We start from the raw sequence: 25,670 nt of genomic DNA on the forward strand, positions 1-25,670 counted from the left end.
AGCCCCCTGGCCTCGTGCACTTGGGTGGAGGGAGTGGAAGAGCTGCAGAGAACCTGCTGCCTTGCTCTCGGCTGAGGAAAGCTGCTGTCCTCTCTGCTTTGCTCTGACTGCTATTAATAGCCCTTCCCCCAGGCTACTGGATCATATGATTTCAGTTGAAATAGATTAAAAGTTCCTTTGTTTTGGTGCCCACAATAATGTGATAATTTTTTTGCCAGTTCTCCAGGGTTTTTGTTTTTGTAACTTGAAGGCATAAACTCAGGGTCCAAGGGAAGGATTGTTATTCCATTGCATTTAGAGAATGGGGTCCCCCATCCCTTCATTTTAACAATTGTATTATTAGATAATAGTCTATTAAAAATATATAATTAACTTCTCATTGTTTTCTGCAAACAGGAATGGGTTTTTTGTGTGTGTGTGTTTGCAAAGAGACAGCATCTCTTGGGTTTTTTGGTATGTTTTCAGAAAGTTCAGTGTTTTAACAACCAAAAAGAGCTGGTTTTGCAACAATAGTGCAGGTAAAATAAAACAACTTCCCCCCCCCATAATGTCTCCTGAAAGTGCAAAACTGTTTGAAAGGATTCCCAGAGTTGGGGATTGTCAACAGGGCCTTGGCAAATAAGCAGTAATATTTCGGACTGCTATGGAAGAGCTATAATCATATTATTGAGACCTTTGGCTAAAACATCTATGGCATGAGCTTCCAGTACAGAGCCTTCAATACCTGTAGGACATAAATAAGGACAGCATGTTGGTATGAGTCTTCAGAGAATCTAATGCTTTTGAATAGCATTTTTTAAATAGATTCTTTGCTAGATTATAGTATAATATCCTGAATTCTCAGATATATCTGAGCTTTAATACTTTTCTTTTCTAGCTATCTAGGACTTGGTCTTCAGTTGAAGGCATTGTAAGTCTTGATAGTAATGTGTAATGTTCCTGTATTCAGCAGTATCTGTTGTTCTGTCAGCTATGTGCAGCTTTTTCCTTCTACTGTGAAGCATCACTATATATTACTTCAATTGTTTATTATGTCTGCTGCTTATAGACACTGCATTAACCAGTACTGAGATTTGCATTTCTGTAATACTTTCTGTTGCACTCTGAAACATTACAGATTTGCTATAAACCACAACTTAAATTGGAAGAGTTTCACATCTTTGCTATAATGTGAGCCTCAAACCTGGACTCAGTACTCCAGATGGGATCTCTCAATAGTGGAGCAGAGGGACAGAATCACCTCCCTTAACCTTCTGGCCACATTGCTCTGGATGCAGCCCAGGATATGGTTTGGTTTCTGAGCTGCCAGAGTATATTGCCAGATCATGTCGAGGTGCTTGGGATTGCCCCAATCCACGTGCAGGACCTTGCAGCCGCAACCTCATGAACTTCATGAGGTTGACATAGTCTCATCTCTCAAACCTGTCAAAGTCCCTCTGGATGGCATCTCTTCCCTCCTGCATGTCAACCACGCCCCATAGCTTGGTGTCATCAGCAAACCTTCCAAGGATACCCTCAATCCCATTGTACATGTTCCTGAAAAAGATGTGAAACCCCGATGGTCCCAGTACCGACCCGTGAGGAACACCATCTGGCACTGGTCTCAGTCTCACTTGGAGACTGAGCTATTGACCGTGACTCTTTGAGGGCAGCTATCCAGCCAACCCCATATCCACTAAGTGTTCTGTTGTCAAATTCATGCCTTTTTCAGTTTAGAGACAAGGGCGTCATGTGGAACAGTGTCATATGCTTTGCACAAGGCCAGGTAGATGAAGGCAGTTGCTCTTCCCTTATCCATCAATGCTCTAACCCTGTTGTAGAGGACTACCAGATTTGTCAGACACGATTTGCCTTTAGTGGAGCCATTCTGGCTGTGACCAGTCACCCGTTTATTTTCCATATGCCTTAGCCTTGTGTCCATTAGTATCTACTCCAAAATCTTGCCAGGAACAGAGGTAAACTGACTGGCCTGTTGCATCCTGAGTCTTCCTTTTTTCCTTGTAAAAATGGGTATTTTTTCCCCTTTTCCAGACAGGAGGGACTTCACCAAAATGCCATGGCTTGTAAAATATGATGAATAGTGGCTTAGCCCCTTAATCTGCCACTTTCTTCAGGACCTGCAGATGTGTCTCATCAGGTCCCATGGGCTTGGGCACCTTCAGGTTCTTTAGATGCTCTTGAACCTGATCTCCTACAGTGGTTAGTTCTTTATTCTCCCAGTCCCTGATTTTGTCTTCTGCCTCTCAGGCAGTGGGGCTGAAACATTTGCTAGGGAAAACTGAGGCAAAAAAGTCATTGAGTACCTCAGCCTCCTTCATGTCCTAGCTAATCAGGTTTCCCATTTCCTTCCAGATAGGGCCCACATTTTCCCTTGTCTTTCTTTTATTGCTGAGCTACCTATGGAATGTTTATTTGTTGCCTTTGACATTCCTAGTTAGACTTAACTCTATCAGGCTTTAGCTTTACCTTTAGCTTTCCTAACCTGATCCTTGGTTGATTGAATAATTTCTCTGTATTCCTCCCAGGCCCCCTGTCCTTGCTTCTGTCCTCTGTAGTCTCATTTTTTGACTTTGTCCAGGATCACCTTTCCATACTTTCTTTCATCCATGTCGTCCTGACATACTTTGCCTGACATCATCTTTGTTGGGATGCATTTCTCCTGAGTTTGGAAGAGGTGATCTTTGAATATTAAGGATCTTCTTTCATCCCCTTTTCCCTCCAGGGCTTTATCCCATGGTACTCTCGATGAAGATCAGTGAAGAGGCCAAAGTCTGCTCTTCTCAAGCTTTCTGTGTGGTCTCCTTGCTTCCCTAAGGAACTCCACTATTTCATAGGTGCTGCAGCCAAGGCTGCCCTTGAGCTTCGTGCTCCTGACCAGCCCCAACATGTTGTTGAGAACCAGCTCCAGTGTAGCGCCTCTCCTCATTGGCTTCTCTATCCCTTGGGGAAAGAAGTTATCATCCATGCTTTCCAGGAAGTCCCTGGGTTGCTTATGCCCTTTTTTGTTGTGTCTCTAACAGGTATGAGGTTGAAATACCCTCATACCTGTTACACCTTTTGAAATACACCTGAGGAGCAGGGCTTAGGAACATGTCTGTCTGTCTGCAGAGAGCCTCATCTGCTTGGTGTTCCTCATTGGACAGCCTGTAGCAGACCCCCTCTATAATGTCATCTGTTCCTGTTCTCTCTTTAATGCTGACCCATCAGCTGTCAGTTAGCTTCTCATCCATTCCTAGGCAGGCCTCCACACGCTCCAGCTGGTCATTGACATAGAGAGTGGCATCCCCTCCCCATCTTCTTCCTTGTCTGTCCTTCCTAAAGAGCCTTTATCCTTTCATTCCAACACTCCAGTCCTAGGAGCTATCCCACTGTGCCTCTTGGCTAACAATAAGGTCCTAGCCCTGCAGCCTTATACACTTCTGTACCTCCTCTTGTTTATTCCCCATTCTATGTGAATTTGCATAGGGAGATTTAAATTGGATCCCCAGTGAGGCTGACTTACTGGCTGGAGTGGCTGGAATTCCTTTATGCTGTTCTGCTCTCCTGCTGGCCTTAGATCCCTCTCCAGGCTCTGATAATCTGTTGCTGACATTGACATAAAAAATATAGGAATGGTATGGATTTAAGTCCTTCCCTCATTCCTGTATTTTTTCCTTTTTTTTTCCCTTGGTTTCTGCCTCTGCTGATTTCCTTATCTCTGTCACTTGGTCTGAATGAGATTTCTGCTATGTCGTGTAACAAGATTTTAGTGATATCTAGCCATTCACCTAAGTAGTTACTTCACATCAAAGATAATATTTTTACTTTGTTTGAGTAGCACTGAACAGCTTGGTGCACTTATCTTACAACTTGCTGCTGTAGTGGAATGAGACTAATCAGTTGTCCAGAGGAAAGAATGAGACAACACATGTGGGACTTGGTATAATAGAGTGTCCAAGTCTTAAATCTCTCCTATATAAACTTCAGTTCCACACACCCATTTCAAATAAGTTCTTTGTAGATACTAGCTAAAAACTTTCATTCTAGACATTGGTCCAACCCTAAGGATCCCAAAGAACTTGTTTAAATGGGCTATCCCATCATATTTGAATATGACCACTTTACAGATTCTTAGGCAAAGTATTAATTACTGCAAAAAAATCACTCTGCTGCAGTTAGATAAGAGAAGTTGTTTAGACATATCAAGGGTTCAAAATTCCTGTTTGTGTTCTACAACATTTCTCAGATTATGTTTTGATAAAAGCAAGAGAGAAGAGGTTGTTTAGATTTGACTTCTTGACCATCTGCTATAAAACTGTCAGCTCAACCTCAAACTCTTTTTTCTCTTCCCTTAAATTCTCCTGCTGAAGATACATTTTCATGGCTAGGCATAACTTGTTGTATCCATCTAACTATGGGTTCTTCCAAGCTTCATCTTAAGAAGGATGGAATTGAGGAAGAGAGACTAAAGGATTCTTCTTGGGGTAAGGGAACTTATCCTTCAGAGTTATTTCTCTCAACTTAGAAGAAACGGTTCCCATTGTAATATGTATAAGATTCTTATGATTTGAATTTAATGTTTTTAACAGAATTCCCCTGTAGGGAGGAAAGAGAACGTATCCTAGATCTTCCTCACTTGAAATTAACAACAGTCAGAAACCGTTTTATGTTAAATGCCTGGTTTTTATTTCATAACTTTTTTTGCTCATTATGCCAAAGGGAAATCTTTTTTTGTAATATGGTCCTTTGCACTCGGGATGATAACTGTTTCAGGCAGTAATTGCTGGCCGGTTCATTGTCCTGGGCTCAGCCTCCTCAAGGAGGCAAGCCTTTCAAACTTGTTGGCTCATTGGTAGAGTGATTCCTGATTCAGGTCTACAGATTGTCCAGTAAAGACTCTTGGACTTGGGATTTAGTCCATCATACTAGTTTTACATACTTTTATCATACAAACATAGAATGATTGAACAGTATAAAGGAAAATTCTCGGTGCCTTCTCTTTTGATGTGCTGAAAGAAAAAAGCTTTGAGATCCATCAACATGCTATTTGATTGATTCTTTTACCATCTTTTTTGGTCTTCTGTAACCGAAGTAATTTCTGTTTAAAGTATTTTATTAAACTTTTTTCTGTGTTGAAAATACCAGTTTTACTTGTTGCTGTCTGTATTGGGTTGGCAAGACATGGTATAGCTATGCAAGAGAAGATAGAACTAATTACCTGTATTTTTCTCATTTCTAAGCTTAAGGATTGGCTCTACCAGATTTTACCTTTTGTTTATTTACAAAATTCTTTATGTCTTGTAGACTTTCGAAGTTAAGAAAATAATAGTTTCGTTATTAATGCAAGGGTAAATAAATGGAAAAATGTGTTTTTGAATAATTCCTGATGGGGTGGGGGGGAATGGAGAGAGTAGGCTTATACATTCTTCCTAGACTTTTTTTGAGAAATAGCTTTTCTAAAGTAACTTTTATTGTTTCTGTCTCCTCAGCTGTGGCAGAATGCCTGAGCTTTAAATTGCCTGTGGTAATGAAAGGTGACATCAGGTGAAACTGGAATTTAGCATTGGGTCTACTAGGATATTTTGTGGGACTCTGGTATCTGTATACAGACACTAGAAAGAGTAGGAGTCTGTTGTGAAAGGTTTAGAGAATGGCATATGGAACCATTTGAAAATTACAAGTAAAGACATTTGTCTTTCAAAGAAGGAAATTAAAGGGGTACCTAGTATTATTATGCAGAGGGGAATGTGTGATAAAGTGTGATCTTATCATGCTCTAAGAGGCCTGTTTGGACTTTTATGGTTTGTTTTTTGCTTTACTTTTTTTCTTGATGTGGTTACTGTGTACAGAGTCAGCGAAAGAAGTTAAAGGTTGTTAGTCATGTTACTGGAATGAACGAATGAATGTGAAAAACAGTATAGTTTTAGGGCTTGGTTACTGATTATAACTGAATGGCATCTGTCAGAATATTGAATCAATGTTCTGGGTCAGAGACTGCAAAATGATTGACTGCCAGTTTGATTCCAGAGCCAAGGTGGCCAACACAGCAGGGGAAAAGTACGTAATGCACAGGCAAAAACTGAATGAATGAGCACAAGAAAAGATGCTCAAAAGATGCTTCCCTTGGTGACCTGGTTTCTTCTTAGAAATATTCTACATATATGCAGCTGCCAAGTGGAGACCAACTGATTAAAAAAGGATAGGTTTCTGTTTGACCCAGTAGGAAATACTCTTTTTAAAAGACATAAATTGTGTAAGCATTTCCTACATCAGGAATCTGAGCAGATGAAATTATACCTCTGGATGATTCAGCATCAGCAGCTTTTTTCAAGTCACTAGGGTAATTTTGTCTTTGCTTGGAATATGATATGTTAAATTCTAATATATATAAACATATTTTGATAAGTTAAATTTTTGTTCTATTTATTTAATTCAATAATCATTTACTGTGTATTCCCTTTGTCTTGTATTTTATCTTAAAATTCTGTCTTAAAATTTTGTCTGTAAAATTCTTAATAGCTGATTATCCTTGACATTAACTGACATTTGTCTTAGTTTTTACCCATAGTGTCAGTCCAAATGCTTGTAGGAGTTTATTGATACCATAAACATTTTTGTTCAGTCACCAAATTCCTTATTGGAGGTTGATAGATAATGCTGTGTCTGCCATCATGCTTTCTTCAGCATCTCAGTTTCAGATGGCTTTTATAAGTTTTCTCTTAGAGACCAGAAGCAAGATATAAATTGTTTATCCTGTTTAAAAGAGTGGTCAGGGAATTTTCTCTGAAATACACTGAAATCTCATTTCCTTCCCAGACTTATTTGTTCACAATATTCAGCTATCCAGCAGAAGGCAAAAATGTTAAGGTGTACTAATGTAGCACACCTGCTTTAATGTGGCTCATAGTAACGGTATGATCAGTTATGATCATATTTATTCTATAGTTTATCTCCTCTGATTGTCAAAATTCTATGCCGTTTCCTTGGCAGAGAGACTTCTTCTGACCAACCTTATCACCAGAGTATATTCTATTCTTTCATTAGAATTAGCTTCTATGATAAGGTGCAAGTCCAGAGGAGAGTTGTGAAGATTATCAGTGGGCTGGAGCACCTCTCCTGAAGACAGGCTGAGAGAGTGGCAGTTTTCATCCTGCAGAAGAGGGGACTCCAGGGAGACCTTAGAGGGCTTTCCAGTACCTAAAGGGGCCTACAGGAAAGCTGTAGAGGTACCTTTTACAATGGCATGTAGTGACAGGACAAGAGGAAATGGCTTTAAAGAGAGCAGGTGTAGCTTAGATATTAGGAGAAAACTCTTTACTGTGAAGATGGTAAGACACTAAAACAGGTTGACCAGAAAGGCTGGATGCCCTGTCCCTGGAAATGTTCAAGTCCAGATTGGATGGGGCTTTGAGCAACCTGGTCTAGTGGAATACCCATGCCAGGGGGATTGGAACTAGATGATCCTTCAAGTTCACCTCTCACCCAAGCCTTTCTGTAATTCTGTGTTGGCAATAACACTATGGATCTGGTGAAAGCATTACAACATTTTCAGCAAAGATAGAATCAAGTGTGTCTGGAGATGTATCCAGCTGCTTTCTTCAATCCAGTGAAAATGGGAGCACTGCTGTTTCCAGCAAGCTTTCTTGTGCAGACCTCTGTCCTTCTGGAGCAGGGGCCAGAAAAATGACACCAGGTTCATTCACCAACTCATCACACTGCCCTTGAGGAAATATTACAGCTCAACAGATTAATCAGATAGATTAATACACCTACTCTCTGGTGATTACCAGTGATCTGTTTTGATGGTTCTTATTCTGGCACTTTTCCCACTGAAACCCTTTTCCGTGTTAAAGTGGAACTAATTAATTCTAGGGCAATGCTTTCAGGTTACTTTCAGGTTAACAGTTCAGCTGGTTCATGTCTGGATACTCAAAGTTCCACTGAGATAAACCAACTGTCCAGACAGTGTAGGAAAGTTACCTTGCTACTGGATATATAACCTTTTAAATAAGTGACATCATAAGTAGTTATAGTCTTAAAAATTTTATGGTTCTGAGTTGCATGGTTTGGTTTTTCTGTCATGAAGATGTCATGTTTGTCTTTTACTGAAGATCACCTGTATTTCTTCAGCAGTGCTTTTAGGTAGACAGCATTCTTCTGCTCAGGGATCATAACCTGCCACGTGCTAATAGCACGTGTCACTCTACTCCAGAAGTGGCATCATTGTTGTGACCACCATTAAAACAGAGTATCTATCATATGATAGCAGCTGAGAGACACGAGGGTGACATACAACATTGTACAACAATAAAGATGATACTGTGGGAATTACATACAATCTTTAGTCAGGCTGTCCAAGCTCTTTTTGCAGAGACAATAATATAGATGACACATTTGTAGCAAAGTAAGAAATAAACCTGCCCTAGTTCTGCAATTATCAAATAATCAAAACTTGTGATTGTCAGATAATCAAAATAATCACTGCACCTCAACCATAAAACTTTACATTAAGGCCATTAAAGTGTTGATTTTTCATTTTCTTTTTTTTTTTTTTTTTTACCCAAGTGGATAAGATTCAATCCTGTGTTGAAAATATTTTCCAGCGTTATATTATTCTGACAGTTTGGCCTAAAGTTCTAAAAATGATTGTCTCTCTCCAATTTTTAAAAATCAGGTTTTAAAAATATGATTATGAAAAATGTTATCCTTTAATTAGTTCCAGAGAGAATGCAATTGTGGAAGATTTTACCAATATGAGTCTTCTGTAAGGAAAAGCATTTTAAAAGGACCAGGTTGGCAAGCTGCTGTCTTGATTGCTAAACCCAAATTCAAAAAATTCCTATTTGACTTTAGGGTAGTCACATTCTCACAGAAAACACACACGGTTTTGCAGTGATTTATATACTTATTTTGCCAGCTCAGTTGTGTGATGTTCAATATCTTGAAGAATGAACTCCCTAGGATTAAGCACTTGGTAGACTTGAGCACCTCTTTGTTCTCTCAGATTTTGGTCTTAATTAATTTGCTACTAATTTTTGAGTGTTTTTTTTTTTCTTCATTGTGCTGCCATTAGTAGATTTATTTCTTATTTTTTCTTTGTTATTGGAGCATATTATACTTGGAGCTCTTAGCATATTTATTCTGTATTAGATATTAGGCTGACAAAAGTCAACCCCAAAGGGACTCTGCCATTTCCAGTTGTGTCTAAAGTAATCTCTATGCAGTTGTGAGCAGGAACTGTCCCCAAAAGCGCTGAGTTGATCCTTGTGACTAGGAAACCGTGTTACAGTGGTTTGATGGTTTGTCATAACTGAGTAGCAAAAGGACAGAAGGTCTTGAAGATGAAGTATATGATCTTACAATTCAGTCAGCATAAAAAAGGGTATTCTAGAGAAAATTTAGATAAAGTGGGGGAGATTCAGTCATTCCTAATCTCCACTAGAATGACAGCAGTATTTCTAGGTTATGTATCGTTTGAGGCAAGGCAGGGTCCATTTTTGCCCTCAGTTGTGAGGAAGCAGTGTACCCTTACGTGCATAATGCCTTTTCTAAAAGAACTAAAACCTGTATTCCAGAAAGAGCTTGGATGATTTTGCAAAGATGGTGACATTATGTGTGGCTTTGTTGACCTTTACCCTTCTGGAATTATCCAAAACAATGGATAATTCCATGTTTTGTCTCCTTTCTCAGGTGATAGCCACTGTACTGTCTTGCATATTGCCTTGAGATCGTTTCCTTGCTTCAGTGTGATCCAGCCCACTTTCCTGTTCTCACAATTTGTAAAAATGGCTATAGTCCAACAGAAGCGGAATAGCCTCCTAAATCTCCTGGCAACCCTGCTGGGAGAAGAGATCCAGTCTTTGTACTTCTTGCATCTGGAATCAGACTGCAAGGGAAATAATAGCACAGTGTATGATCCAATGGGGAATCCAGTATACAGCTAATCTGAGCTACTCTGCGGTATTTCTAGAATGATCAAGTATTCTTGAGGGATTCACAGAAAGCAAGCTGGGTTGGAAGGGAACCCAAGCTTTTACTCAGAACATGACTAATGTTAAATTAGATCAGCCAGAATCTGGTCCTGTTGAGATTTGATGTTCTCCAGGAATGGAGGTGCGCAGCCTCCCTGGGCTGCCTGTCCCAGGGACCAGCAGTGTTGAGAGTGGTACCTGTGCTATGCCCTTTCCTTCAGCATGGCCACCAAACACACACTGTTTTTTCAGTATATAGATTTGGTGCACTTTACCTTTTATTGTCATAGAGGAACAATAGGCAGCAGGTAATATATGATTTGCAATATATGATTTGAAAAACAATTTTCAAAAGTACTCTTTTGGCCTGAGGTGAGGAAATGTCTATGTAACTATCATGGTGCACACTAGTGAAAATCAGGCACCTCTGCCTCTGAGAGAGGATCACTTTGTTTGTTCTTTCTGGAATTGGCACTAATGGAAAGGTGGAGAAAAACTGATGCATAAGCAGTAGTTATTTTCTGAAGGAAAATGACAGTAGTGAAACATATTTAGTATAGCAAAAAGATTGCCAAGGGAGGACATTGTTTATTTGAGGTTCTTGAAAGCTATAGACATCAAGGAAGCAGAGAAATTTTTCAGAGAGGAACATGGGAATATTTCTAATGGTTTCAGAGAATTAATGGGATAATAAAATAATTAAGAAAGGAGAAATTTCACCTGAGGCTGTCAAATTTGACATAACTGATTGAAGATGGAATTTCCTAGGTTATACTTGAAGAAGAATTAATTCAAGAAGTGTCAATTGGCCAATAAATCATTTCAGTTGGAAATGCAGAAGAGGTCTGTAGCTTGCACAAGAAAAATCTGTTTGTTTTTGTATGTGAAAAGATCACCACATAGTATGCCAAATTGTTTAAATTTTGGCAGACAGGACTCTCTGAACAAAGACCATTTCATCACTTTAAGCACAGGCATCTTGTGGATTACTGTGCAGTGTGAATTTTATTTATTTGTATTTCAGTTGTTTTCTCTCTAATTTCAAAATGAATTTTACAAATATTCTTTTTCTCTTCTATAATTTGTATTTTATTTTCTCAACTTCATGTTTTTCACAAGCTAAAATCCGCAATAAGGCAAATATTTGGCTAAGGGCTTTAAGTGAGTCAGTCTTATTTCTGGACATCTTTATTGCTACCTTCTGTATTTAATCTTCCTTTTCTTCCCCTTCCGTGTTATATTTCTATCATCCAAAAAAGGAGTTAAACTGGATGTGATATGGGTTGATTTTTCAGATGTTTTCTCTCTTCAGAAGGGTTGCAGTTGTTTTCATTTTGTTTCTGCTTTTTCAGATGAGAAACTACCACATAACGTATCTGCAAGAACGATCCCTGGTTTTCTGTGGTGTGTGTGATATTCTGCAGCAGAGATAATACTATCAATACAGTTCTACTTCTATCAGTGAACTAAGATGTTTGTTATTTCAGCTTCTTGTCTGTGTAGCCTTTCTGCAGTTTCTGTTGTGGTCCCAGACTTGTGACAAGAGCTGAGTTTGCCACTAAAGGGGATCAAATCACTGGTTTAGTTTGGAGGAAAGGAAAGGTAATTTCCAAGCTGTTTTTACTTGATATTTTTCTTATGTCAATTTGTAGTAACTCAGAGAGCCTACTGGATTTTGTGGAGTCTGCTGTTTTTACAGTTGGTATCAGTGTTACCAGTAAGTGGCCAACAAGGCCACTGTGGAACAGGAGTGACATTATCAGTCATCTTTTCTCCTGTCTGGACTTGCAGGCAAGAGAAGTACACTCACTTGTCTGAGCTAGTGTAGGAGGTTGTATGTGTACATAGATAAGAAGAAATTACCTTTATTTATGGGGAGAAATCCTTCTTCCATTTGAAACTGGCAGGCTGAGAGAAACAGTTGCAATTCTCCTTCAGTAAATGCAAGATTGACGCCAGTCTTGCCTCACGCAAACCTTTAAACAGTTATTGCAAGACAAGGCAATTTCTGTTCACTGGCTGGTTGGCCGACTTGGACATGGTTTCAGCTGCCTCTTTGAAATTTGCATTGAAAAATTTTGAATTTAAAATGAGGCAGCATTTTAGGAATACTCATTTTTGCAATTGTCCATTGTATTGGTAAGGTAGAAGAAGTATTGGTAGCAATTTTGTAGCGATAGTTTACTTTTCATTTCCTTGCTGTGCAGTAGGATTCATTCTTTTCTGTGGCATTCTCTTCTACTTGAAAAGCTTGACACTAAGTGGATATATATTTTTAAATATAGACAAGAAAGCTATTATTTTTTATTTAGCTTTTACTGTGTAATGGAATTTGTGACAAGGTTATTTGCTTCAATATAATTTTGTGTACTGATTAGTGTTCTTTGGAAAGGGCCTTGAGGCGTGTTGCACGAAAGATGCTATATAAGTAGGGAATGGAAGGGTAAACGACCTTCATTTAAATGCAGTCAAGTAATCATTATCAAAGTTTTAAGCAATTTGAACTGCCTAACAGGAGGTACGATGACAATAATTGCCAATGTCCTTAAAGGACAGCTGTACCCATTTGATCACTGCCACATGCTTGAAGTTCATAAAAAGAAAACCACTTTGCACAATCTCTATGTTGTATTTGAAGATAATTGTTTTAAAAACAAACAAACAAACCAACCAATGAGACAATAAAAAAAAAAAACAAAACCAAAAACCAAACCCAAACAAAAAAACAACCAATGAAAACCCCAAAAAACACCCAAACCAACCAACAGAAAAATATATATTTCAAAATTGATATTTTGAAGGTCTCGGCATGTAAATCAACAGAGTTATACAATACAGCAGTGTAGGTGCCAACACCAGGAGGCATGAGTGAATGATAAAGTTAAAAGAAAGAAAAAAGTGCATTAGTATTTAAGTAGGAGTGAAGCAGGCAGTGTATATCTAAGAAGGAATGGTTCTGCCATGCAAATGAAAGGAATGCTGTGCTCTGCAATGTTGTTCTGAACTTAACCTTTAGGTAACTTGGGTCAAGGAGGTGAGTTATGCTGAAAAACTGAGACAAAATGTATTTATATTTCTATTTACTCTTTTCCATACCCAGAATCATCTTGAAGTACACCCCCATATGGACATGCACAATCAAAAATGGATTTTGCCCATTTTCTGAGGTGCATATAGAAGGGCTTGGCCCAGCTTGGAACCAATACTTTGTTTCTTGGTGTGGCTCTGTGCCAAGTTAATATTTCCTGTCTTTATCTTAATGTTCTTATCACTGGCCTAGTCCCATCAGCTTTCCACAGGCTAAGAAGAGCTCTGTAACCCTTCTGAGATGGGTACATAAAACACATAAGGGCTTAGGGAATCTCTAAGTCCAGTCTGCTACTGTCACTATATATTATAATATAAAATGATAAAGCTGTGTCTTAACATGAGCTAATTATTTTTGTCCTTCAGGACTCCAGTTGGCTGTTCAATAATGTTATTGCCCTGGGAGTTACAAATCTTCTAATTTGCAGCATAAAAATATTTATGGGTGTTTTATACTTATTTGTTCTTGTGCCAATGTTGTCTTTTTGACTTCAATAGTTCATCTCCAGTGTATATGCTTTGCTGATTATGTTCTTCCAGTAGAGTCATATTCCTATTCAATCTTGGCAGGATAGACCAAGTCAATGTCTTTTATTCTCTGTGTATGTACACTCTTCATTCCCAGTGTCCTATAGCCCTTCCTTGTCCTTTTTCCAGTTAAAATTAATCTTCCCTGAATAAAATCAGAATTACTGTTCTTGTGAGGTTTCATTTGGAAATGACATTAATACTATCTGGAAAAAAAATATTCCTCTTTATATTCTGCAGCTGCATAGCTTGTTTTTATATTCACATCTAATTAGTTGGTGAAAGTACATCTTCCAATCAGTTTATACATTTCAGAGTTTTTTACTTTTTCTCTTCTTTGTACTTAAGTTTCAACTTGTACATTTTGTTTTTTTACTGTTATCTCATAGTTGATAGTACTACTTTCTCTTCATTACCTTACTTACTTGGACCATGCTATTTTACTAGTATGATATTTTGATTTTTCTTTCTACTGGTGCTATCTTCTAATTTTGTGTCATCTGCAAACTTCCATTGTGTTTTTCTACTGGTGTCATATTCATACTCAGTAATGAAGTTTAGGGGAGTTTTGCAGACTGATCTATGAGGAGTTTCATTACCAAGCTTCCTTCAGTTCATTAGATGTCCTTTCAATGCTGTCATTATATTGATTTTAATATTTCCCTAACTAATTTGCAGTTCTTTTGCTAATTCCTATTTTTCCAGCTGTAACAAGGTAATACACACAGACACATATATATATTTATATGTGTGTGTGTATATATATATGCTGATGTGCAGTTAGATGATTCAGTAATTTCCTTTGCATAAAATCAGCCTTATTATCAAAGAAATTAGTTTGGCATAAATTGCCTTACATTAGCCATTATGAGCTTCATTCCATTCTTCTGCTATATCTACATATGTATTTAAGCATTGAATTAATAGAAGAATTATTGTTTGGATCAATTTACCTCTTCTGCCTCCTTAAATACTGGTGACTCCTCCTCAATTCCTGCCAAGTCCCAAGAAAACTATGGAGATTTAATGAATAATTCCTACAACTGCTCCAGCACACTTCATTTTTTCCCCCCATGTCTATTATTTTGACATGACCTCAGTGCTTTAGCCAACCTATCCCTTTTTATGTTTTCACAGTCTATAACGTCATCAGACACCCCTTTCAATCTATTTTTGTTTTCCAGCATTTTGGTATCTGTCTTCCAGCCCTTCTTGCTGTTTCAATATCTTTTGCTTTCCTGCAATAGCTTTATTCATCATGCAGCACTCTAAACTTTCCTGTTTGGTTTAAGAACACAACTAGCAGAACAACAAATCTTAAAAGTATTTCTTACTGATTGGATGCAGTTCCCTAATGAGTCTATTCATGAACCATGCCATCTAATTGACAATTATTTGCATGGAAATTAGTATTTTCTTCTAGATGTCCCTCATATTCTCCCCTCTGTTCTTTAAGCCATTATTGTGTCTCTGTTTTCCTGATTTTCCCCTTCCTTGAATCAAATCCAGATGTTGAAAATATGTGCTTCTCCCAACAATTTTCCTTTCTTGTCTAGTTTACCACAAATATATGCATAGATGTATGCTCATCAATGAAGGGAGAGCTCTCAATATAAATTTAGGGAAACAGTATGTAGAATTGTAAATTGTATTGCAAAGTTAAAACTCAAAATTTGCCTTCTGAAAATTTTTTTTGAGTTTTTTTGATAGCTCTTTCTCTATTTTGGACTTAATTTTTTTAAAACTAAAATAAATTCTAGTGAAGACTTCTGGAGAACTTGGAATATGTCTCGCTATGTTTTAAGTTGACCTACCATGTATCATACACATGAAAAATAAATGTCTAATATGTAGGAATTTGACATAGATATTTCATTGTCATAACTAAGTAACTTCATCTCAGTGAAATTCTTCAAAGTATTGCTGTTCCTCTGGAGTCTCCCAGGCTACATCCATATAAATTAAATGGAGCCAGGGCATACACTCAAGTGTAGATTCAAGACCACTAACCTCCATTCTGTGCCACTTGTCCTCCAGGCTGGGACTTGGACCTGGCCCAATTAATTTGTTAGTAGTTAAAAAGTTATTTCTGGAAAGAAATATTTGCTGAGTAACTTCCTATCTGAATATCTCACAGGAAATAGCTTTCCCCCACAGCTAGATGTAAATAATGTTTGTTTTATTCTTAATTAGTTAGAAGGACTGATGGTAATCATGGCAGGTGGAAAGTGTTTGGGATGAACATTTATGTCGGAGCTGTTAAGTTTTCCAGCCGTCAGCCTACTTGGATATCAATTGCAATTAACTTATGGTGTAGAACGGGGAGGAGCAAGGAAAGTATTTTTTTCCTGAATTTCTGACAGAGATTCACTGTCCCAGGCTCTGTGTGAGAACTGGGTCCTTTAGAACGAAGAATGTTGTTCCTGCATATCTGATGAAAAGACATTGTCCTAGTTTTCATTCTTTCTACATGCTCACAACTCTTCTCCACAAATTGTTCATACCAAAGTTATCCTCTTTGTACATTACAGTCTTTACTATGAGAAAATATGCTGCTGTTCTCTCTGGACAATCAGGAAGCCCTCTTCTCTGTCCTCTTGAGAAGTAAAGGTAGCCTGTTCTAAATGAACGACTTCTGCATGGAGAGGGAGGAAAAAGAAGCATAGTTTCCAGTAGAAAAAAAAAAAAAAAATTTAGGATGCTTCTTTGAACCAAACAGATTTTGCTTGAGCCTCCTGAGATTTTCTTACCACTGTTTTCCAATGAAGCTGTATTTACAAGATTATTTTAGCATCAAAACTCAGCTGCATTTAATTCCACTGGATTGCACTTTTGTTACTTTGAGCAGACACTGATGTGTATATCAGTTCTACAGAGTTCTGATAGAGATTTAAGAAACAAACATCATAAAACAAACATGTCAGTAAAAATTCAATTATAAGTCAAAATGTCTCGTAGTTTAGATTGAGGAAAAAGAAAGGGAAAGCTAACAAAAGAAGAACATATGTATATTTTTAGCCACAAAAGGATTTTATACATTTTTCTGTGCCACAGTGCTGTATTATCTCACAGAACAGGTGAAAAAAGAAATATTGCAAGGAGTAACTTGTATGAGGACAATTTTTTACATATAGCTAATTAACAAAGACCGTTCAGATGCTTACAGAGCTAACACAGGTAATTTTAGTAAGAAAATTGCAGAAAGGCAACAAATAATTAGAGTAATGATGAAATTCTATGGCTCCACTGGGGGTATTGTTTTCAAAGGGAAAATAGCCTAATCCAAAGTTAAAAACTGTAGAAATGAAAAGCAAAATTTTAAAATTCCTAATGGACCCAAAGTCTATGCAATGCCATGGCAACTTTCATTCATGCACAAATAGGTTTTGGAGTCTCCTTCACTGGAGATGTTCAAGAATTGTCTGAACACAGTCCTTGCCATGTGCTCTGGGGTGACCTTGCTTGAGCAGGCAGGTGGGGCCCCGTGATCTGCTGTGGTCCCTCCCAACCTGCCCCATTCTGGGATCCTTTTTCTTTTGAGTTCTTGCAATTGAGGAGATTCATTTGATACTGAAAAACTTTCTGCTGTCTTGTTTACCAGTTTTGCATCTTCTTATGTATTCAGCAACATCTTCTGATGTGTTTACTAGTTTTGCATCTTCTGATGTGTTTAGCAACCTCTATTCTGCAGATAGAGGTCAGATAAATACAATTAGAATTTTTTCACCATTCTCTATTATATTGCATATGATTACAACCCCACTATTAGCTTTGCTTCACTGGGAGCTACCTCTGACCGTTACCTTGGTCAGGGCTGAAATTCCTGATTCCAAGTAGAATAACAGCATTTTCAATGGGAATCTGGTGATGATCTTGAGGAGGACTGACCACTAGGAACTGCAATTGCTCCTTAGTTTGTACTTGTCCAGGGAAAGTAACTGCTATATTTCTATTATCATGCTTAGGCATTAGGCATAATTTTGACTTTATAGATGGCACCAAAAGTGTTGAACACGTAAATGTGCTTAATTTAAATCATAAGTTACTTTGTTGAAGCTGAGTGTACATCTTTTCCTGTTAGTAAACTGTGTGATAAGAGTGCGGAGAAATCTGAACCTCAATTTCCAAGTTGACAAATCTTTTCAAAGACTCAGATGTAGTATGAGTAAAGTAAGCAGTGCTTTGAATAGATGCAGTATTTCTCACTAGTGAAGTGAAAATGAAACTAAGCATGGTATTTTTCCTGTGTAAATCTCCTAATACTACCGTTATAATTGAGATGTCATGAATCAGCAGACCAACAAGTCTGTAGAGTTGCTGTGCATGAAACAAGTTATCTTATTTAGCCATATATTGAGACTAACTCAATTTCTTCCTTGCATGTGATGTTTTAGCTAAGCAGTAACTTAATTTGAATACACAAAGTAGTAAACTGCTATCTCTTGGAATCAATTGTACAGAGACATTTAGTCAATGCTATTTGGAAAGAATGAGTTCAGTATATGCTGTCATACATTAATAACATCTAAGTTATTTTCTGAACCAAATGCACTGAAGTGTTAGTGAATGCTTTTCCTGAAGTATCTGTGAGCATTTTCCTTTAGACTGTATCTGACCATTTTTGTGATAGGCTGGCTAGTGCATGGATGGCTTTTATGTGTGAGTGGCTACATTTTATATTACCTAGAATAAACAAGGTTACATCTTAATAATGCTTTAATAGGGGTTTCATTGATTATGTGTCACTCCTGTTAGTTCATAGGAGTTTCTATTAAGCATTTACTTGGGTGCATTTTCTGTGATTATGGCAAGCATTCAATGGTTGGGCCTTGTTCATTGTCTCTATTTTAGCATTATCTCCTTTTTTATCTTTATACATGTTTGTGTATGAAGTGTTATTTCTCAGGGAAGTTTGCAACAGTGATAGGAATATTTCATTTTAAAAATGGAAGGAAATTTGTGCCGTGTTACAGATCATACTAATAGATATGCATGCCTGTTTATTTGAGAGAATAATTTTTTTCTTAGCCATCCACAGTCGTTTCAAATACAGCATGCAGTGCATCAGTTCTATCAGATACTGTATGTAATGTGTTCACATAAGCCTCTCAAGGCACAAATCTCAAATGCACAGGAGTTGTTTTATATTCTAGGCTTTCTAAACACTGTACTAACTGTACAGGCTGTATCAATCTGATAGTTTGGGGCCTGAATTATAAAACATAGAAGTGCAGGGCTGTGTGAAAGGTGAGATCTTTGTATTTGAATTTTACTTGGATTGATCCATAAAGTTATTTTTAGAAGTTACATTCTCATAACATCTACATAATCTGGTTTACTCTAATCTGATTTTTCCAAGCTTTTTAAGCAGTGCTGGAAATTACTTTAGGGAATAGATTTGCTTTCAAACTGAGTTTTCAAAATAAAGTTCGGGTCATTGTGTTCCTTAAGAGATTGGCTGAATGCCACTAATAGTATGTTGTGACTGTTTTAAAACCTGACAGTTGGCTACAATACACTTGAGTAACTTCCAGTTTTATTGTCAAGCCAAGGTATGATTTCAGTAGAGATGGTATCTGGCATCCACAGAAGATATTATCATCAGTTAGAAATAAGACACACTTCATCTTTTTTTGCAAGTTTACTTATTATGTTGTGCCCTGCATTTGAATTAAGTTTGTAAATTATTTTTTTTAATGTAACTTTGCTGTTTAGAAGCCTTTGAGGTGTGACATGAATATCAATATCAACAAAGGTCATGGAACACATTCAGTATCCCAGTTTTGGAGATGCGTTAAAAAATGTTTCCAGATTAAAATAATTAAAATTCAGATTTAGTCCCATTGACCTGAGAAAAAACAGATTTGTTGACATAGACAATATCCTTTATTAGATTAGAGGCTCTGGATGGAACTGTTGATGAAGTGTTTGCTTAACATCTTTTTTTATAAAAGGCATATTCATTACTACCATTACTTTTCATGTAATATGGATGGAGTCAAAATGAAATCCTGTACCACCACATTCCTGGTTGCTGAGAGATTCTAAGTGAAGAACACTACCAATAGAAAAAGTGTCACTTCCAAATCTAGTTTTTTAAACACCTCTAGAGAATCATGCCATTGCACAGACAAGAAGCCTTTGAGATCGCACCTTCTCAGGCAGTTCTGTTTCTTCCTAGTTCATGTTAGAATACAGAATTAATGGGATGACTTTTTTATCATGCCTTACTTCCCAAATGTTAACTCTTGCTTAACTGTGGGTAGTTGATATTCTTTTTTCCTCCATTTTTTTTAGGTCTTTAAGACCTAAATTTTCAAATTACAAAAGTCAACATTGCTTAAAGCATATATGTCTTTCTTTTTTCCCCCTACAAAATTTCGTTATTGTAGAGTAAGATGTTAGAATGGTGGATCTTCACAAATGCATACTAATAACAAACCTGATTCTTCCCTGACATGTCCATTCATTTAAAGAGAATAGTGCTGCAAGACAATGGGATAGTTGTGTCTAATAATAAACTACCATGCTATAGATGTGTCTATTGTCTTGTGAATTTGAGCTGTACCATGGAGGTCTCCAAAACATTAAACATTTGTGAACCAATTTATTCAAGCTGATGAACATCAAAAAACAAGAGACTTAAAGCTATTAAAGAGAGCAAAAGATGTAGATTTAGGTCCATAATGAGGTTTTGAAAATTACCAGTTTGAGTCCTGAGGCCATATGTGTGATCTTGACTTTTCAGGAGCTGTGAGCCAGTCTTTGTATGGAGGGATGGAGGGTGCACATCTATATGTAGATATAGGTACCAGATCTCATGATTTACCAAATGAGATCTTCTATTCTAAAGGGCAGCCAACCTCCTGATGCCTGCCTGTGGCTGGAGTTAAGGAGGAGAAGCAGAATGCAGGGGCTGGTTGTCTCCATGACTGAGTTTGATTCTGCCCAACTCTTCTGACACTGGCACAGCCAGGACTCGAAGGACTGCAGGCTGAGGGGGATGACGTGACATCTTGGTGACAGGGGCAGCATGGCTGACTGAAAAATTATGTGAAGTAATATGCAAGTCTGACTTGCTTTTCCGGCAGAGTGGAAGTTGTTGGGATGCAATTTCTGATGTGAAGTGAGTTAATGGTGGACATGGGGTGTTTGTGCACAAATCCAGGTATGGGGTGCAAGCCCATCTCTGGCTACCATGTGCAGCAGCAACAGCAAAGATGGTCATGCATCCCATGTTACAGAAATGCATTAAAATTTATGGTATTTATTTGTAAACTCACAGATCATGTGCCATACTGTGTAAAGTGTGATTTTTTTTTTCCTTCTGGTTTAATGTTCAGAGTTAGTGTCATCCTAATTAGTTTCCACTGACAGAATAAATATTGTTCCATCTGTGCACTATTACAGTCAGCAACTGAAGGTTTGAAACACTTGAGCAGCGGATATCAAGTAGCCTGTAAAGGGACTGGAAAGCAACTCATTTTGGATTATTTTGCATATATCATCATTCAGAAAGAGGTTATGGGAGCAATTCTCATTTGTACTGCTATCAGCCCAAAATTTCGTCCCCTTTTTTCAACACAATTTACTTGATAATGATCATGAATAATAAAATTAAAGGATTTCATGCATTATGATAACTTAAAGCCTTTTTTTTTTTTTACCAGTTTTCAAATATGTTTTAAAAGGGAAATGTTTATTACCAAATGCTGAGAGTGGGCCAGGTGAACTAATATGCTTACTTATTAGATATTCCTGAGTCAAGAGGCAGAGCAACTTGTCAGGAATCTCCTTTCCTTTTCCTGTGTACTTTACCATGTAAAAGAGAATGCACATTTGTAAAAGGTAACTATTTAAGTCTTATCCCTGGAAATTTCTTTTGCTTTGATTAAAACAAAATTAAAAAGCAAGTGAACACTGTATTTAGAGTTCATTTTGTTGTTGTTGTGGAGGACTTTCAAAAAACTAGTCAGGCAGGAGAAACAGGCACATAGACTTCTCTGTAAGACATAGAGCTGGCTTCGGTCTGCAAGTCTGTCCGACATTGAAAATATTTCTTGTGAGTAATAATCCTTTACTTAATGTGATGGAATTTTTCCAGTTCAATTTCTTGTAGCTTGATTAAACAAATTAATTTTTACATAATTGGAAATCAGCACAGCTCTTCATAAAGTTGTTGCTCAGTATTTAAAAAATAGTCTTAAAAGAAGATTGACATCTCAACTATTTGAAAAGAGACAAATCCCAGGCAGCATCCTTAGGAAATGCTACAGACTATATAAATCCGATTACCCAAGTTCTTTCTTAGCTGAAACAGAACAATATGTGATGCTATCTATGAAATGTATAGCTAATACCCCCGAGTATCCAAAAATATTCAGTATCTGCATATTATACTAATGACTAAAGCTGTCCAATCCCTTTAGATACTTCTTTTTTTAATTCTCAGCAACATTAGTGGTAAATGTAAATATTTCATTAGCAGTTCTATAATAAGAAACTTTAATTTGCATAAGGTTGTTATAGTTAAAGAGCATGCATTCAGCTTTGGACAGTAATTGACTGCAAACCTAATTTTCAAACCTATAGAAACCTATGCAGAGTTCCTGGTGTGTGTTTGGGGTTTCTTTGTTTGATTTTTGGATTCGGGGGTTTTGTTGTTGTTCTTTGTTCAGAGTTTGAGTGGGTTCCCTTGGTATGGTTGATTAGGTTTTCCTATATTTTAAAGTTATGACATATAAAAAAAAGATGCTCCTGCTCTTCTGTGGTTTTTAACATTGACAAATTGTACATTTTACTTTGAATATATTGAGTTTTTTTCTGATAAAGAATAAAACTTTTGTACACATAAAGGAGGAAAAGCAACATTTATTGGGCATTTAACAATACAACCTTCGTTACTTGAAGCTTGTGTTATTTCCTTAATAAATTTTGCTATACAAATGAAATTATATGGCAACTTTAGAAAACTAGAACTTGTAAAAAATATGGCCTTAGAGAAATGTTACTCTAAATCATGTTAAAATACTTGGACTTCTGTCTTACTGAGACATATGTTCTTTAGATTTAAAAAGAGCTAAAACCATGAATATTGGCACAACTAGGAAATTACATTGTATCATTGATTGATAGGTAGTTGAATGAAAACAAACTGAAGGCTTTTAAAAGTAAATGTGTATTCTACTGCTTAGACACATGCTCTTGTGTTTACCTGAGTTATAGGAGAGTTATGGAGGTGCGAAGAGGGCATCTTTCCTTTCCATGTTTAGTTGGTTCATGTCAGTGTTCTCACCGTGCAGTCAGTCATAAACAGAGGAACAGGCTCACCCTGAAAGAGAGCACAGTTTAAAAATTTCACAACTTATTTATGTCATCTTTACACCAGAAACAAACAAATGGAAACCCATCAAAATTAACTCTGTGCTGAAAGGGCATGATGGCCTTTAATGTTGACTGTCTGGCAAGGACCCCTAAGTTATTTAAGCTTTTTTAAAAGCAATTTCTGTAACCAGCTATGCCAAAGAGATGCTCATCTCTAAGAAATAATTTAAAGATTATAATTGGAGAAAGGCCTTTCTATTATTCTCAAACCATTTTGTTGATTATCCCCCCACCCTTTTTCCCCCCCATTTTTTATATGTTCCCTAAAGGCCTCCTACACATTGAAGTCCACAGTGAAACTCACTAGTGGAGATGAAGCAGAGAAGCCACTGCAGGACTCCCTGTTTCAAAGCTGAACCAATATTCACCATTGACACATTCATTCATCTGTGCAGGGTCATTGGAAATCCTCTTTCTCTAGTTTTGCCTTCCCTTCAGGGAGCAATGCTTAAAAGAGCAAACCCCTGGTGTGAAGAGATAGAAGAATTCTCAGCGTGGCCAGTGGTGCCAGGAATCGAATTAAAGTTGTCCATTTGCAGATGACTGTATACTCAGCTCCCAGTGTATGCAGCTGTGGGGCTTGATGCTGATGTTTTTTTTGAAATGTTGATGATGGCACTTGGTTGTAAAAAAAAAAAAAAAATTGGGGGCAAAAAGTATTTTCTCAAAAAAAGAGAAAAAATGCTGAATTTCAAAATGTGTGCGGTTCCTGCTGTTCCTTTTAGGTCTGGAGGTTGTTAAGGATCACATGCCAGGGAGGTAAATAATTACAGAATTTACTTCTTTGGGTAATTTAACACTTGTCACTTATTCTGCTATTGTTGGCATCTCTATTTTGGCATAAATCAGATTTTGACATTACTAAACCTGCAATTTTGTTTTTCTTCACACACATTATCTCTTCCATGTGAAAGGCACTGGGGGAGACACGGGCTGCCATGAAATCTGAAATGCTTGCAGTCAACACTAAGAGTCCCTCTTTATTTCAGTTTCATTTCCTGTTAATAGAGATGAACTTGGTGCACATTTGGGCACATTTAGAAATTGTCAAACAGAGATTCTGTAAAAGGAGTTCTAAGAATTTAAAGAAGTCTCTGTCAGTTCTCTGTCAGTTTGGAGGATGAAAGGATAAGCATAGTTAACCGTTTGGTCACCTGCCCAAATTCCCATCCCAGCAAATATAGTCCCCACACGTGTGGGCGGTGGAGGAGTTGTCGCGGTATATCCCTGTCCTTCGTGACTGGTAGAAGGTTTAATTCTTGTGACTAATTTCAAAGAAATCTCAAGCAAAGGGTATTTCTGTGAATAACGGTGGCACGATCTGCCACCAACATAAATCGCAGCTTCTTCAAGGAGCATCAGGAAAGGAAGGTGGAAGAAAGAGTTGGAGGCTACAAATTACACCACTGCCTAATTATGCAGCTTTATTCATATGACTAACGAGATATCCACATGCATGTTAGCAACACAGAGGCCTAAATTATAGACATTCATAACAACTTGAAGAAAGGAGCAGGGGAACTGTTTAAACAATTTGAATTCTCTGTCATAGCAACTTGTAACTTTAGATAAAGCCGTCCCAGAAATACAGATTAAATTTTCCTTTTCAGCTTAATCACACAGGTGGTATCTTTATGCAGTGCATATAAAGTAAGCTCATTGTTCATCCTGTAACCAGCACATCTATACCCAAGTATGTTAGGTGTTATAAAGAGGTAACATTACAGTGAGATATTTTAATCTAGTTGAATGACCTTACACAAGGGGAAGCATTTTTCCAAGAGGGGCAGCCCAGTAATGAGGGTGAGGTGTGTCCTAAAACGCCCCAGAGCTCATTCTAGCTTATCAACTACTGCTGCAATTCCTAATTTGTGGGGCACTTGTGCTTTTTCTGGGCAGTCTGTCATTTAAAGTGCTGTGAGAGACAGTTTAATCATTTTAAGAGTATGCTGTGTAACTGATCTTAGAAGTGCCCGGTACTCACCAGAGATTTATTGAAAAAACATTTGTACCATGACTGTCTTTCCTTTGAAAATAGTCCAAATATTAAAAAACGCAGTCATGCTCAGCAGCAGTTTTCATTGATGCATTTAGAGCATTCCTCCTCTTTAGCATCCAGACCTTTTTTAAGAAATGTCATTGCTGGTTATCCTCAATACAAAATGGCCCATCAAACCTACCTTGGTGCAACCTTACCTCTTAAATATCAACCCATGCCCCGTAACCATTTGTTATCAAGTACCTTTCAGTTCAGTCATGGCAAACTCAGTTTAATATATAGAATAAAAAAAAAATGGATTGGACTCAAGGCAATTTTTAGTAAATCAAATATAGGATATTTACTTGAAATGTTTTGGATGCATTCTTGAAAAGGTGACAAAAGATCTTTGCATAATAATGTGCCTAGATAATTATGTGCCTAATGAAAACGATGAGAAGTTAAAAAAAAAGGAGAAGAAAATGCAAACAGCTAACAAAAAATTGAAGTAAGTCCATGGGCAAATTTAAGTTTTTCTTAACCTGAGCTTTATACTTAGAAAATACTTGAGTATGAGTATGAGGTTCTGCCTCCTTTTCCTGTCTTTTGTGGACTGAAGTTTCTAAAGTCTTCATAAATGTGATTTTCTTGTTCCTGCTGTCTGCTTAACTCTTTATTCCCAGTATTAACTATATCTGCAGAGCAGCTAACCCCACATACTGTATGGTAGGTTAGGTATTTAC

Source organism: Molothrus aeneus, chromosome 7 (genome assembly GCF_037042795.1).
Source record: "Molothrus aeneus isolate 106 chromosome 7, BPBGC_Maene_1.0, whole genome shotgun sequence".
NCBI classification, from domain to species: domain Eukaryota; kingdom Metazoa; phylum Chordata; class Aves; order Passeriformes; family Icteridae; genus Molothrus; species Molothrus aeneus.